The sequence below is a fragment of the Zea mays genome, chromosome 4 (genome assembly GCF_902167145.1).
Source record: "Zea mays cultivar B73 chromosome 4, Zm-B73-REFERENCE-NAM-5.0, whole genome shotgun sequence".
Lineage (NCBI taxonomy): Eukaryota > Viridiplantae > Streptophyta > Magnoliopsida > Poales > Poaceae > Zea > Zea mays.
This window is the reverse complement of record NC_050099.1, coordinates 238,735,359-238,749,157: the sequence shown is the minus strand read 5'-3', so window position 1 is coordinate 238,749,157 and position 13,799 is coordinate 238,735,359. Positions and strand designations below refer to the sequence as shown.

At 39.3% G+C, this 13,799-nt stretch overlaps 1 long non-coding RNA gene and 1 pseudogene across 1 annotated transcript; one reads left to right on the top strand and one right to left on the bottom strand.

Annotated features, from left to right (window-relative positions):
• Positions 1-1,739: 1,739 nt before the first annotated feature.
• On the bottom strand, positions 1,740-4,254 carry LOC109945644 (uncharacterized). Its single transcript, XR_002268919.1, has 3 exons — positions 4,172-4,254; positions 2,462-2,554; positions 1,740-2,057 (listed from the first exon to the last, which is right to left on the bottom strand). It is a non-coding gene; the product is annotated as an uncharacterized lncRNA (long non-coding RNA).
• An 886-nt stretch (positions 4,255-5,140) lies between these two features.
• Positions 5,141-7,266, top strand: LOC103655984 (probable ADP-ribosylation factor GTPase-activating protein AGD6; annotated as a pseudogene).
• The last annotated feature ends 6,533 nt before the right edge of the window (positions 7,267-13,799 follow it).

The window sequence follows — 13,799 nt, the reverse complement described above, 5'->3', positions numbered from 1 at the left end:
ATGTCGATCTGCTTTGCTGGTTGTCTCTCCCCAGGCCCACGAAAGAATGACCTTACGATTTATTGGGCCCTTGGGCCTTTCGTGAGGTCTTTTACTCTTTTAGTGGACCCGGGGGATATCTATCCCCCACAGGCGTTGACTTTTAGTGGTAGCTCATAATATGATACATTGCTTGAAGTTGTTCTTAGAGTGTTTGGAACCGAATCGAACAAAGAGCGCTCGATCTAAAGGTTGACAAGGATAAGCTGCATAGGATGCCTACTCCTACTAACATCTTATACTCTGTTTGGATGTCAGTATTTGGAGGGCATGAAATTGAATTGGGTTCAATTACAAATCAACCACGATCTTGAAATAAGATGTAAGTCTAATTTCTATTGTTTGGATGTCATTGAATTAGAGTTTGGAATTGTATGGTCCAATTCTCTCAATACAGAGGAGAGATGCTCCATATTAAGAGAGGGGGTTTCTAGTTATAGGCCTAAATCTCAATTTCACGTGCAACCAAACAATATAATTTTGAAAAGTTGATTACAGTTTCTAATTTCGTGCTTCCATATCTACATCCAAACGAGATAGCCATTTTATTGTGTGTACGCAAAGCGTGTCTCACGTTTGCTTGGTTGCCACGATAATTGCTTGTCCTCTTCGTATTTACAATGAAAGCATGTCAACACTTTCGAACTGCGTGCAATTGAACTTGTAAAGAGGAAACTGTGGATTAACATATACACATATACACTAAAATAACAAACATTTTTGCCTCGACAAATACAAGCTTCTAGAAACTGTGGATTTACTAGTTCTTTAAAAACGCATAAAGAGGAAACCGATAAGTGGATGAACAGGGAGAATCGATTAAAAAAAAGACATGTTTAAAGACCGCAGCACTGTTGTGAATTGTGACCGCTGGTTGGTTGAGCAACAGGCCCACTATCGACGTCGACAGGTAACGAAATCTACTTTTGTTTTTTAGTTGTATTTAATAAACCCCTGAAATCTGAAAAGGGGCATTAAAAGAACTCTGACAAGGGTGCACTTTCGGAGCCACGAAACGCGTGCCTTCCCTTTTCGCTGTGCTATGTCTGCTCCGAGACAAACAGATCTTCCTAACGCGAAAAGACACACGGATAGTAGGTATGTTTGGTTAGGTTTTTTCTTTAAAAAAGTTATTATGAAAACCAAATAAATGGATAGAGATCGAAGCTGTCTTTTTATAAATAGTTGTGTTAAGTAGTATAGTTTTAAAAATAGTCTAGATCTTATTGTTAGTTTACTTATTTTTAAACAGAGTTGTTTTACAGTTATTTCAAGGAAGGTTGATACAAGTGATTTATCTTATAATTGTTTAAAAATAAACCCCTTACAGTCTTTCACAGTCTGTAACATACAATAACTTTTTTATAGCCCACAACGGCTATTTTAGAAGCCACCTCAACCAAAACACATATTATCTGCTGTTGTACGCTCCGGCCAAACATGTCTACAAAATTCTAATTCCACATGATATACTATATTTTTATTATTAATATCTTAGTTTTTCACCTGATGTAATGTTCCTAAAAATTAACAAATTTTTCCTTAGTCATAACAAATCTCAATTTTTTGTAGGCTTATAGATAACTAGAAAAAGACAGCGCCCTATCGGGCGCTTTATCAGGCATGTATACATAAGTACATCATGAAATATATTGTGTACAGTACGAAAAAGAAACGACAAATTCGGACGTACGAATTTAGCAATGGTATGTTGATTGCCTGATGGAGAGGACCTAGACAGTACAAAATCTATTACATGTTTTGGTGATCAAAGGACGTCGGCTACCCAAGTAACTAAACAACACATTTTGCGGCTTGAAAGTCTAACAAGCAGATGATCCTACCAGTGGGCTAGGCAACCACCGCACGTGGGAACTGCAGTCATATATTTACAAGCAGAGATCAACCTGTGTTGGCTAGCACAAGAAGGGAGGAAGGTCCACAGTCATGGTTAGAAACGGAGGACCAGGTGCTCGCTACCACCTCATAGAATTGGAGCACCATGATCCAACGGTGACCTGTAAAGACAGATTATGAGACTGTCAAAACATGTAGTGAGCAAAAGGTTTCTTAAACATCGCTGAAAACATGAAGCTGAGAACTGGACTGGACTTATGAAGAAGGAATTCAAACGTTGAAGGTACATTGAAGGTACAGACTTGCAGTTGTTCAACGCACTGTAAGGTCCTACCTAATAAAAATTTAAAACATGTTAATATAAATCTCAATCCTAACCATTTCGCTCAAAGGCTACTATAACTCGTGTCGACACAAATCTGATCACATCAAAGGTTTTTTAGATTATTCTATTATTAAGAGTACCGACCACATCTTGTTTAGAAAATTTCAATTGGTTAAGACACCCACCATGAAGCTCTCAAGAAAACAAATTAACTAATGAAATAAAAGACAACTTGATTACCTGCAGTGCTCTAGCAAAAGAAGCTATAGTAGGAAGACGTGCAACATTGCCCGTTGTGTATGTCAACAATAAACTTCCTCCAATAATTGGGTCCTGAAACAAGAAGCTTGAAGTCATGATGACAGGACATCGTCATCATATTAGAAACAAAAAGCTAGGAGAACATATCATCTAAAATAAAGTACTGCGGGATAGAATATAACTATTGATTCCTGATTAATGAGTATTGAGGCAATTTATCATATCATACTCTTGAAGTGGCAACATATCCCAGAAGGGTAGCAAGAATAGGTGTGCTGCAAGGTAATACCGACAATACAAATGTAAGACCAGCAAGGTATGCTTGTACACCTAACAATAATGCGACATAAGTTAAAAATATTCATGAGCAAATTGAAGCATCAAGTACTGATTATATAATTCAAATTCAAAGTTATAAAAACCTTTTTTCTGTCATTGCTGATCTCCTGCATGATTAATGAATGCATAATGTCTTGTTTACTGCAGTTTCATGACTTTTGGGTATCACTTATCAATAATTTTCCTAGTTTTTTTGTTTACTTTGACTTTTTTTGCAATTTGTTTTTTTCCTGAGTCATCCTGGTCATAATATGTTGGATGATTGGGAGGAGAATTTGGCTATTATTACTGCAAACAGAACAAAAGGTGACGTTCTAGTAATCACCCATCTTGGTGATTGCCTCTGGAAAGAAAAAAATGAGGTTTGTATTATATCATATTGTTTTTAGATTCAGTTTCATACTTTTTGTGTATATATGCAGTGAAGTACCTTATACACAATGTATACAGGTTGCAGCTGCCCATTCATGCTATTTAGTTGTTGAACTAAACATTGATTCATACTCGGAAAGTGCAAGGTTATGCCTCATTGGTGTAGACCATTTGAAGTGTCCTCGAATATTTGCCAGCCCTGAAGCCATTCAGGTTTTATACTATATATGTTTTACCTGTAAAATATAGTGTATGGAGTAGATGTTTACTTAGAGGCTGTTTGGACCTTAGGAGCTAAAACAAAAGTGACTAAAGTTTAGCTACCTACTTAGTAGCTAAAGATCCAAACAGGAAGAGCTAAAAGTGACTAAAATGGTAAAAAAATCAATTTAGTCACTTTTAGATATTTTTATTTAGATATTTAGCTTCTAAGTGACTAAACTTTAGTCACTTTTACTTTAGCTCCTGCAATCCAAACAGGCCCTTAAACCTCTTTTCGCTCAGTCTAGTTAAATGTGTCCTAGATGTGGCACACCTTAAACAATTATTATACAGTTACATTGGCAGCACTATGCATAGTTTTTTGTTATTTTATTTCTGTTGCTATTCACTGTCTGGACTCTGGACTAATATCTTCAAAATGCAAACAGAGGACAGAGGTTAATGAATATGCGAAGGTGCTTGGTAATTCTCAATATATCCTACTATCCTTTCAGCCATATAAGCTGATATATGCATACATGCTTGTGGAAGTGGGGAAAGTTTCTGATTCTTTGAGGTAGGTTGTTGGCCTGTTCATAACAAGCAAATGCCACAATCCTTTCCCTATCTTGTACTTGTACATTATAAAGCAGTTGTATTAACTTCTCTAGGTATTGCCAACCGTCTATAAAGGTACTGAAAGCCTATGGTCGTGCCCCTGAATTGGAGGTTTGGAAACAATTATTTTCTTCGCTGAAGGAGAGGATACGCACTCACCAGCAGGTATGACCATGCCATTTGGCAAAAATATCCAAGATAACCAAACAGTTCTTTTGGAAATCAACCAATTCACCTTCCTCTACACAAAATTATTTAAGCAGCATTAAAAAATAGTGAAAACAATTAGGGGCTGAATTTTAATAAACATCAACTGCAAATAAAGCAAAGTAAAACAACCTACCAGTAAATAGACCATACGCGATTGCTGACATAAGACCAAACATCTAACCTAGAAAAGTCCTTTGTGTAGCACTGCAATTTTAAAACTTACATATCAGCAACATGGGAATACAGAATGTGACTACATATTTTGAATTTGTATACTTCTGTTATGTTAATCTGAAAAAGGGAAATATAATATTATGAATCCACCAGAGAGCAACAAGGGTAAAAAATCCAAGATAACCAAACAGTTTTTTGGACACCAACACCTTCCTCTCCACAAAAAATTTTAAGCAGCACACAATATAAGAATGCATGACTACAAAAGTGAACCTGGCAATGAATTTGAATACCTTTTACTCATCATTATTTCTTTTTGACAATAGTAATGGAATGTTTCTTCATCGCATTGGAATGGCAAACCAAGTATAACTTGTATTGAAAAAATGGTATATGTGTCTATTCCAGATGAGACCTCTCCGGCATGAGAAGCTGTTCAAAATAAGTTGGTTGTTTAGACACCTGGGAGATGTAATGGTTTAGTGCTGCCTTAGATCCATATTGCACTCTTGAAGGTTATTTTCACCAAAACTATGTGTGAAGTTGCTATCTCTGTAGATCCAAACACCGATCCAAAAGAATTAAAATCAAAAAAAGGAATAAAAGGGACACCGATACTCTAATCCACAAATCTGGAACCTATCCCAACATAGCCACATGCACAGAAGGGGGAAAAGGCGACAACTACGGGGAGTCTGCAACAGGTAAGTGATGGTACTGCAGATCTGCGCAAAAAGTATAGCAATGGTAACCTGGGTTTACGAAGCCGCTGACAATGCGCAGGTCACGGCGGGCAACAACAGCACACCACATGCTCCCATGGCGATGGTGGGTGGCAAAAACGAAGTGATGAGCAGCGAGGAAGACAAAGTCGACAAACTCTCAGTCCAGGGCTAAATAAGACAGCCAGGAGCCAGGGAGAGGGGGAGGAAATATTAAAGTGATGAAAGTACTCACTGTCGTGCCGCACAGAGCGTGGCGCTGTTTCGGCCATGCCTGGAACTGCTGACGCATAGGAACGACGCAGACGAATGACAACGCGTGGATGACGGCTACGCGACCATCCACTCCTCTCCCTGCAGCGGCTGCACGTGGACCCGCGCGGCGGCAGGGACCACCCAGTAGTGTCACCCAACCCGTGACGCGACGACGACTGCGCACGGGGACGACACCAGGTCAATACCGGTGTCAATTCCTAGGTAAATAGAACAATTACTATGGAGTATATGTTTGACTACAATGGTAGGGCTCTGAATTTTATTCCTTGCTACTATTCGGCAGTAAAAACAGAAGATTTTACGACTTGTAACTGTTGTTTCATTACATGCATAAATCAATTGTTCTATCTGGGGTTGCTCACCATAAGGAATTTGTTAGTATTGTGGTCTAATCAAGTTTTAAGATGCATATTGAACACCTGGATATAGCGATGATGCTTTGTTCATTCCAATTACTGGGTAGTACAGGAACATACTGAGGTCCCCTGTAACATATTTACAGAAGACCAGCGCCACTTGTTTGAATTGTTTAAGCAAAACATGTTTCAATATGCATGTTGCCATGTGAGCCAATATATTTTAGTTGAATAGCAGTTGTTGCATTATTGCCCTCAGCTTACTTTGGCCACATGAATATTTAGTTAGGTGTAGTGAGTCCAGCATTATATCTTGTTATGCAATTGTATATTGGTTTGATATAGTTGCTTATCATAACATTTTTTCAAGGATTTGGACGCCTTTCATTAGTTGCAGCCTCTGCTGTCCAGTCTGCTGCCAGTGTTGTCCAAGTCGGCACAAAAGAAATCCAATCAAAGGTGACTGATACAGTAATACTTATTTACCTATTCTCCTGCACAACAATTGATTGCCGGGTCTAGTTATGTGTTGGCTATGGAGTTGAACCCCTCTTCGGGGTTCACCGAGCTCATATAGCTCCTTTTTTTATTCCGTTGTTCTCAAACACTTCTTGTTTGAATGTTATTGCAACAAAACTACACTTTGAGACAAGGCCATGCTCAGGAATGTTTCTATATTACATCTTAGGAGTCTACATTTTATTTGCATGCAATATTCTTCTATCAACTTTAAACATCCATTCTTCGTTTTGTATAATGAACTTCATTGAACAAACTTTATCACATGTCATTGCTCCTTGATCAACAATTTAAGTCGGTGTAGAATACATCAAAGCATATTTTATGTTAGAAATTTTGTAATCCATATGTTTTTCATTACTGTTTTTTTCTGTCTGATGATGGTGCTTGTCTGGAATACAGATGAGGGATGGGAGCTATGACCAGAAGGTGAATGAAACTGTCAATGTTGTTGCCAATAAAACTGCAGAGATTGGAAGCAAGACCTGGGGGATCATGAGAGGAGTTATGGCAATGGCCTCACAAAAGGTCGAGGAATATACTGAGCGGCTGGGGAGAGGATTGGCAACACAGCGAGCAGAATGGTGAGCCTTACCAAAGGTTTGAGCACATGGCCAACAGCAACAGTTGGAATTCCTCCCAAAATTCTTCATCGAAGAACAACAATTCCAGTTCTTGGGACGATTGGGACGACCAAGGCAAGAAGGGTGAACCTGCGAAACCGCACCAAATCAGTTACTCCTGGGCTGGCTGGGATGATGGGAAGGACGATGGTTTTGATAGTCCTGGTTACAACAACCACAACAACTCTAACAAGGGGAGCAACCACAATGGGACTTCCGGTGGCTCATTTTGGAGGCGAGGCCCGTTCGATGCAGGGAGTCCGCCGCGTTCACCGGAGAATAGGAGCAGCGCCACGAGGCAGACGCGCCAACAGATCTGCTGCATCGGGCTGCTCCCACCCCGTCGCGGCTCGTGCCGCCCCGCGCGGCCATAACAGAGGGCGCCGGTGTGTGGCGTCCCCAACGGCGCGCCTCGACGCAGACGCGACGGCGGATCTAAGGCCACCGATGCACCACCACCTGACCTCGATGCGACGATGATGGCGCACGACGACGTCAGTCGACGGAGCTGGTGTGGCCCTTCGGCCTGCCTTACAGAGAGGAAGAGCGGTGCCGCGACGGCAGCTCGCCCCGCCTGCTCCCACCCCGCGCGCGGCTGCGATTGGGAACAGGAATACGCCGGACTGCGAGTGGAACAGGAAGACGCGTCGCGAGTGGAACATGAAGGCTAACGGAGCAGACGTCCGCCGAATGCGGGGAGGCGCCCAAAAGGCTTCACGTTTTAATAACTTAGATTAGAATATATGACCATTTCTATTTATGATAGTATGTCTATAATAGTAGTATTGCTACTCGAATCAAAGTATATAATATTAGAAACCATATAAAAGTCTACTACATATATGGTTGATGAAACAACTATAGTAAATAAATTCTATCGTGTGTATGCGCATGTCAAGATATATATGTGGTATTCTTGGAAAGGTATTCTTGGGGACTCTTAATCTTAGTATTGCTATTACTATTTCGGTATTTCTGCATTAAGCATTGTTCCAAACATCCAAAACTAATAGTTAACAACTAAAATTAGCTAAGAGGTTTAGAACGGATCAACTAATAGACCAACTAATTGTTAGTTATACCTCTCAAATAGGTATTAGTTGTTAGCTACTCTAACCTAGCTAAAATCAGCTAACAACATATTAGCAGACTAATAGTTAGCTCTAGAGGTTTGAAGCATGGTCTAAGTTTGAAATTTTCTCCTTTTTGAATTTGTGTGTATCATCCTTGGGCAGGGTCATGTTAAAAAAGTTCTATGACAATAGCGTCAGCAATGCATCTAACTGTTTAGATCCATATGCTAAACTTTTGCAGTTTAGCACATCCTCGGAAGCCAAACTGTTATTGGGTGCTAAAGTTTAGCGCTTCACTTTTAACACCTTTTAGCATTTTTGTTTGGATCTCCAAGTACTAAAGTTTAGCTTAAAAATATAATGCTAAATTTTAGTAACATAGATCAAACATACCCTATATATTATTTCTCTTCAAAACATTCGTACACATCCGGAAGTATGTCTGTCTCGTGATTCCACTCAATACGACAAAATCAGCAGCGCATGTGTCCGAGATTCGCTTTTGGCACATGGTAATCATCCAGCGCGCATTAGTTTGGTGGGAGCACCATCTAGCCATGCACGTGGTGCGAGGGCGGTCATTGTAGGACAGCTACAATTCTATTTAGTATATGCGGGTGTTTGAGATTTTTTTGGAAGCAAAATATATAAAAAAATACACAAAGAGTTTATCACTATACGATTCTTTATGTATATTGTCTCTTAATTATATTTATGATTTAGGGGCTTAGAGTTATATCATGCACTCTCTTAGGTCTTTTAGGTGTCTCTTAAATATAGAAAACCGATCCAAAGGCTCGGAGTTATACATGCTCTAATGGCTAGTTTGGTAACTAAAATTCCTTTTGGAATTGGAGGATATCAAGGAACAAATTAGTTCATTTTTTCATCGATCTCCTCTAATTTCGAACAGGATTTTGAGTTTCTCAACTAGCCCCAAGACTGGAGTACTATCCCTCGCCACATGCTATTCTCGCTTGCAGATCATCAAATGGTCGTAGGTGATGCCTACCTTTTCGAGTCTGGCTAGACTATATGTGAAAACACGTTATATATGTACCTACGCTATTTAGTATGTTTTTATTATCAAAAGGATAACTGGTTTTATTTGAGTTTGAGACTAAATATAGCTTAAGTGCATGTTTGTCGATGGACTAGAAGCGGTGAAGTACGGATACCGAGGATTAAACTGAGGACTAAGACGACCAAAAGATTGATAGTAGGTGGCTGATACCTAAGAACATCGGCAAGTGCAAGTTTATATGGGTAGACCATGTTGACCAAGTCAAGATGTTCATTGACTAAGTCAAGCAAAGTCGTTTGAAGACTTGGTGATCAGGTGGTTGAGGACTAAGGGTGTAATCGGATTGAATACAAAATCAAATACGAACGAATATCAGTGAAATCATATTTGTTTTCATATTTTTATTCAAATTCGAATATATATAGCTTCAAATACGAATGTTCTCGAATACAAATACGGATAGTCGTGGGTCGAATACGGAACTAGTCGGACACGAATAGCATCGGTAACAGATATTTTTGTCGGATATCGTGTAAGATACCATTCCACACATATCATAGTTGTAATCATTTAGCCCCTCCTTTAGTCCAAACATTTTTGAGGATTATATGTGGACATATACTACGCCTCCATGAAATTCCATGAATTTCTAAGGCTATTTTGAGTATTATTAATTTCTTTATGTAGAAAATCGTTAAAATGCAATTAAATCCATAAAAGTTCTAGCGTCGATCGGAAATTACAAATAAGTTACCAAGACTAATAAACATTCTATAAGAAGATAACCTCAAGTCCCTACATGAAAGATTATGTTGAAACTTGGATACTTAAGTTGATTTCACGTGTAATTCACGCAACAAGTGGAAGTGAAATAAAAAAATCGCTGGCATCTTATGGACTTTATGACCCAAACATTTTTTTAGAATTTTACGTGGACAAATGTTAACCGTTCATCAAATTTTATGAATTTCTGAGGCTATTTGTGTATTATTAATTTCTTTCTACATAAAATCATCAAAATAAATTTAAATTCATAAAATAATCTAGTGTCTACCAACAATTGCAAATAAGGTACTAGGACCAATAAACATTCTGTTAAAGATAATATTAATTCCCTATGTGAAAATGATGAAGTGAAGTATTGATTATGTTGAAACTTGGATACTTGTGGAGATTTCACATGTAACTCACGCAATAAGTGGAAGTGAAATGAAAGAATCCCTAGCACATTATGAAATTTATGATCCAAACATTTTTTTAGAATTCTATGTGGGCATATGTTACCCCTCCGTCAAATTTCATGAATTTTTTAGACTATTTGTTTATTATCATTTTCTTTCTCTACAAAATCATCAAAATGCAATCAAATCCATAAAATATTCTAATGTCGATCGAAAATGGCAAATAAGGTACCAAAACTAATAAACATCATATAAGAAGATAAACTCAAGTCCCCATGTGAAAATGATAAAGTGAAGTATTGATTATGTTAAAATTTGAATACTTAAGGTGATTTCACATGTAACTCACGTAACAAACGAAAGTGGATTGAAAGAAACGCTGGCAATCTTTGGACTTTATGACCCAAACATTTTTTAGGATGCTATATGGGCGTATATTGCCCCTCTGTCAAATTTCAGGAATTTCTGAAACTATTTGTGTATTATTATTATTTTTCTAAAGAAAATTATCAAAATACAATTAAATTCATAAAATATTCCACTATCGACCTAAAATTGCAAATAGGTTACCATGACCAATAAACATTATATAAGAACATAACCTCAAGTCCGCATATGAAAATGATAAAGTGAAGTATTGATTATGTTGAAACTTGGATATTTAGGACGATTCCACATGTAACTATCCGAATATCCGAAATATGAAATCTGGTAAGATATCTGGGAAGATGTTCGGATATCTAAAATCTGAAATCCAGACATGTATCCGAGAAGATATCCGCATATCCAAAATCCAATGGATATCAATCATCTCATATCCGTATTTGATATCCGAACTGTACTATCTGAATCCGAATCCAATTCCGAAAATTCTGCGGACATTCGAAAAAACTATCCAACCGGATAATTAGCCTCTTCGGACGTTCAGATGCTCGGATAATATCTGTATCGTTTATACCCCTATTGAGGATAGACTGTGAAATGTCGAGATTGTGGCGGAGGCGTAGTGGATACACTTCTCCAATGGGTTTGTCCAATGTGTTTGGTGGTTTGGGCCTCAAAACCATCAGCACACGCTTTTTGGGTTGAGGCCACTGAAAGTGCATTCATCCCTTTTGTGAGTTTTGGTGATTTGGATAACAACACATTTAAAGGTCTAACAAATTTGCTAAGTGTTGAACAGGAAATTCAGTATGATGAACATACTTGGATAGTGTATAATGATCAGTGAACAAATGTTCAACACAAGGTTAAATACATAGTGAGACAATGCAAATGGATATAATATGGTCTCTATATTGGTTTGAATATATGGACAATACCTGAGAAATCACCATGCATAAATATGATCAGAATAGAGGTTGAAGTGATTAAGAGGATTGGTCAAGCCAGAGTGTATGAGATATGAGGAATCATGAATTGGCTTGACCATATTACTATTAGTCCATATATGCTTCTATGAGAATCAAACTAGAGCTTGATTGATCTTAGCATTTATATCTAGATGACATTCAAGCAAGGTTCACAATATTGAAGAAATGATTCTCTCAATGGATGCTCAATATGATGTGACTCAAGAATGGCTTGATAGGGTGAAGATAGCAAGGAAAGGGCTTCGAGGAACTAAGCGAAGGTGAAGGCCAAGCGATGGCTTGTGGACCGAGGTACCATGGCTAAGGTGAAGAAGAGAGTACTTGCACTAAGTCGATAAACTAATCAGCTATGAAGAGTTATAATATGTTGATGCATCAGTAAAGTGACTTGAAGCCATGATTTGAACTCATATATGGTGAAATGGTACAAGTCACAGGGTTTGCTTTGTGTTTGCTTCAAAAGGTGAGACAAGGATGTTTGTGATCCTTATGAAGCAACGCCATGGAGAAATCACACATGAGACACCAATTACTCAAGGAGTTTACTTAATTATATTTTATTTAACTTGAGTATAGGAATCGTCGTACTATCAAGGGGATCCAAAAAGAAGGTTGGTGTTGGTACTAAAGCTCAAAATCATTGATCTAAAACTTCCATTTTTACCCTTGTTAATCCTTAGTGAAAGTATATAGTACAACCTTTTTAAGTCTATCTTCGCCAAAATTGCTCTCTGGAAAATACTGGTTCAGCTGGTTTTCAGGCTGGTTCAGCTCGTATTCTAAAAGCCGCCTTGAGGGGGGGTGAATAGGGTGAATCTGAAATTTACAAACTTAATCACAACTACAAGTCGGGTTAGCGTTAGAAATATAATCGAGTCCGATAGAGGGTGCAAAACAAATCGCAAGCGAATAAAGAGTGTGACACGCGGATTTGTTTTACCGAGGTTCGGTTCTCTCAAACCTACTCCCTGTTGAGGTGGTCACAAAGACCGGGTCTCTTTCAACCCTTTCCCTCTCTCAAACGGTCCCTCGGACCGAGTGAGCTTCTCTTCTCAAATCAATTAGGAACCAAACTTCCCGCAAGGACCACCACATAATTGGTGTCTCTTGCCTTGTTTACAATTGAGATGATCGCAAGAACGAATGAGAAAAAGAAGCAATCCAAGCGCAAGAGCTCAAAAGAACACAACAAATCTCTCTCACTTAACACTAAAGCTTTTGTGGAATTTGGAGAGGATTTGATCTCTTGGGTGTGTCTAGAATTGAATGCTAGAGCTCTTGTAAGTAGTTGGAAGGTGGAAAACTTGGATGACTTGAATGTGGGGTGGTTGGGGGTATTTATAACCCCAACCACCAAACTAGCCGTTTGGTGGAGGCTGCTGTCGCATGGCGCACCGGACAGTCCGGTGCGCCATCGGACACTGTCCGGTGCGCCAGCCACGTCACCTGGTCGTTGGGTTCCGACCGTTGGAGCTCTGACGTGTGGGCCCGCCTGGCTGTCCGGTGGAGCACCGGACAAGTCCTGTAGACTGTCCGGTGTGCCACCTGCGCGTGCTCTGCTCCTCTGCGCGCGCTGGCGCGCATTTAATGCGTTGCAGTCGACCGTTGGCGCGAAGTAGTCGTTGCTCCGCTTGCTCACTGGACAGTCCGGTGTGCACCGGACATGTCCGGTGAATTATAGTGGAGCGGAAATCCGAAGCTGGCGAGTTCAGAGCCGCTCTTCTCTGGAGCACCGGACACTGTCCGGTGATACACCAGACAGTCCGGTGAATTATAGTGAAGCGTCTCTGAGAATTCCCGAAGGTGCGAAGTTTAGCTTGGAGTCCCCTGGTGCACCGGACACTGTCCGGTGGTGCACCACCGGAGAGCCAGACCAGGGCACACTTCGGTTATCCCTTGCTCTTTTTGTTGAACCCTTTTCTTGGTCTTTTTATTGGCTTTTTGTGAACCTTTGGCACCTGTATAACTTATAGACTAGAGCAAACTAGTTAGTCCAAATATTTGTGTTGGGCAATTCAACCACCAAAATCATTTGGGAAATAGGTGTAAGCCTAATTCCCTTTCAATCTCCCCCTTTTTGGTGATTGATGCCAACACAAGCCAAAGCAAGTATAGAAGTGCATAATTGAACTAGTTTGCATAATGTAAGTGCAAAGGTTACTTAGAATTGGGCCAATAGAAATACTTATAAGATACGCATGGATTGTTTCTTTATTTTTCACATTTTGGACCACGCTTGCACCACTTGTTTTGTTA